Raw genomic sequence first — 3,742 nt, 5'->3', positions numbered from 1 at the left:
TTTGATTTTTGTGAATTAAATCGTTTTCTGAATTTTTTATTTATTTATTTTTTTTACGGAAACTAGAATAGGTAGGAACTCTGATTGGATGATGACGTTTGTCTATTCATTCAATCAAAAGGGATTTGGCATGAAGTGATTCTGGATATTGTCATCCAATCAAGGATTCCATTAAGCTCCATTGTTTCTTTTTGAGTTTTGTTTTATAATTTTATTTTGATTTTCTTAAATTAATTTTGCTTTACAAAACATTTTAATTTTTTCTCTTTTGTAATAATTTGAAAAGGTGGGTACTATGAAACATCACTGGTCGGATGATGATATTAAGTATTGCTTTAATAAATTTTGGTAGAAATTATGGACAAACGTCATTATCCAGTCAGTGTTGTCCCGTGATTTCTTCTTGTGTTTCATTTTTTACTATTTCCTTTGGATTTTTGTAAATTAATTTGCTTTCCGAAATGTTTTTTTTTTATGGAAACTGGAAAAGGAACTGGATTTCACTGATCGGATGAGGAAGTTTGTCCATCAATTTAACCAAAATTTATTTGGCATGAAATATTACTGGATATCATTATCTGATATCCTATACCTATTTTTACCATTTTGTTTCGTTTTTCTAATATTTTTATTTTGTTTTATGAAAACCCTTATTATTTTTTACGCTTTTTATATTTGTTTTGCTTTTTAATTGAAGTTGTGATCTTTAAAATGTTTTTCTGTTGACTGATTTGTCGATGTGATTTGCACTTCAGGGCCGCCGTACAAAATAGAACTTTATAAGGACTAAATTGGTAAGAACGTTTATCAAACTCCATTATGTAAATATACCTACAAATGAATAAATATTCCTGTTAAAAAGTCACAACAAACCTGACTTCAGCTGCTCATATAAATGCACATTCTTTCATTTCTAACATTTCTTTCTCAGCATCCGTTTTAGTATTTCATCAAGGCCTGGAATTCCTCAAACACACACCACTTCCTGCATTGTGTGATATTCCTCACAAGGGCCATTTGAGCAAAAGTGAGAAAAACATCAATACGGAGACAAATAAAGTTGAGTCAAATGAATTACTCTCCGGTTATTAGTGGCTATTTTGTAAATATCAAAGATCCACTTGTCCCAGTGTTCGGAGCTTCATTTGCATTCTGATGAAACTGAAGTGGATGTGTGTGAACTCGGGGGTTATCTGTGGAGCTGCAGCAGCGAGCCGCCGAATCAGACAGCTCCGAAGCGGCGTGGCTCAAGAGGATGAGCCGCAGACCTCTCTAACATCACTTCCTTCATAACAATTAAAATATGCAAACTGATAATTTTCCTTAAGTAGCCCTAAATGTGCAATCTATTTAAATATGAGGAGCTTGCAGTGCCGGTTTTGTGTGCTGCTGGAAGAGGGGGATAAATTATGCAAATAACAGAAAGGACTCTTGAAAGCCTAATTTTTCTGTAATAAGCATACTGTTTCATTTAATTTTTTGCCTGTTATTAAAAGTGACAGTTCTTTTGCTCTGTCTGATGGCTATATCTGACACAAGCCCATGAAACTGACTGCTAGACTAATGGCGAAGCATTTTTGTCGCTTTTAGATGATGGTTACATTCACAAAGTAATTATGCACTAGAGAGTCCAGAAATAAGGTTTAATTACACAGTAATCGCTTCTGATGGACACTAGGAAGTGTGAGCACTGCCAGACTGCAATCCATCAATGACAAACCTCTGGCCAGTTTTAATTCCTCCTCATTTGCATCATAACCTCGGCACCAAGTTGCATAAATGCTGTTAAACGTTAATAGGACCTGTCTCTCCACTCAGAATGAACACTTAAGCCATTTGGATTCTCTTTTCACTATATCTCTTTCTTTCACTGCGCCCGTCGTATCGCAGACACACATGCACACACACCCATCGCACACAGTCCGTATCTCCTCTCTTTCGCCTCAATTCTCACGTTCTCATGAGTCTTCACATAAATAGATCCTCTTCAGAAGGGAAGCCGAGCACAAGAGACAGTGCACGGTCACTGCTGTGCTAATTGGGAGCAACATGTAAAGTTTTATCTCTCGAGTGCGAGCAAATCATACAGGGATGTGTAAATTCTTACTTTGCGTGTGTGTATCTGGGGGTTGCAATTGAAATTGCAGCCGTGCACACTGTGCACACTTGCAGAGCACGTAGCGGTGTTCAAACTATGCAGGCGAAAGGCAATCAACTTGTCCTGGTCCTTAGAGACAGGAAGAAATTATGTTTTTTTATTAATTGAAAACTGTTGTTGGTGTGTCAATCTCTCTCTTTTCCTCTGCAGACTTTTATCAGGTTGATTAAAGCTGAGATGAGCGACTATCTTGCAATGTGAATGAAATCTTGGTATACTCCTGTCATACCTGGAGCATCCTAACCATCATCCCAGAATTGTCAGAAGTAGACATTTGACCCAATAAGTTACTTGTGCATTGGGTTGTTTTTATTTATTGTGGCAGCATGGAAAATTGCATATTTTGTGCTTCAGCAGTCCCTCTGTGGCATTAAACATTAAACTCACTGTATACTTTTAGATTATTATGATATAACCTCCATAATCCCCAAGCTGCCAAGGCAATTTTTCCTCAATACGAGAAAATAATTAGGTGTATGTATACAAATGCACTAAAAAAACATTCAACCCCCTTTGCAAATTGGTTCATTGGCAAACTTTTGTTTGCAATCAAAAAGAGTACTTTTAATAACTCAAATACTAAGAAATATACAGCAAAAAAAAAAGCGGATTTATTAACGTCTACAATTGTAGAGGGATTAAACCTTCTGACGGATGTGATGCAAAGTTGGACGAAAAGGTCTGCAGAAAATTTGAATATTTATTGATATCACCAGAAAAAAATCCTGTTTTTATTTTTTTCTTTGGTTTGGATGATGAGATGATGTTCAATGCTAAACAATTTGATTGCACACAAGAAATCCAATTCTTCATGTTTATAATTCTTGTCATTATGAAGAAAAAACATTCTAAAAAAAAACGAAGACCTTTTTTAGTCTTCTTTTCTTCTTCTTGGGTGCTAATTAACCTTTTATATCTTAAATGAAAAAGTTATTTACATAATTTTACTAAAAAGTGTTATATTTTTTATCATATATATATGTTTTTAAACAGTGAAACATCCATAATGTAATAAACGTACGATTGTAGCTGTTATGCTCATTCCTTGTGGAATATTTCTGAAACTTTCTTTAAATTCTTGCTTTTAACTGGTTAGATTGGGAGATTGGTTGATCTCTTTAGCCTGTCTTAACCCCTGACTGGGAACAAGAGGACCTAATGGGGAGCAAAGACAGAAGAGTTCATGTCCAATAGTCACACATCCCCCTGTCAAGGCAATCATGGGAAACACAGAACGTCACTCTTTCAATTTCATATTTTCCACTGAGCAAGTCGCCCTCCATAACGTCATTATCTCCGGCAGATCTGCAGGGTCTTCTGACAGGGCCATGTTATCCAGGCGCTGGGGAAATGCAAATTGATTCCATATCAGCCTTGGCATTTTTAAAACCTCCACATTTTACACAGACTGTCATTTCAGGCAAAGATATGAAAATCAGCGGGAAATGTCAAACTGTGGATCGGCTGTATTATTTGAAATGCGTTGTTTACTCTGATCACTGGATCGTGAAACAAGATACTTCTTAATACCACATTGTCAGTTTACAATTCAAGAGGGTTCTTTTATGCTTTGATCTGAACAAA

The sequence above is a fragment of the Oryzias melastigma genome, linkage group LG21, assembly GCF_002922805.2.
Source record: "Oryzias melastigma strain HK-1 linkage group LG21, ASM292280v2, whole genome shotgun sequence".
Lineage (NCBI taxonomy): Eukaryota > Metazoa > Chordata > Actinopteri > Beloniformes > Adrianichthyidae > Oryzias > Oryzias melastigma.
This window is presented reverse-complemented; position numbering follows the sequence as displayed.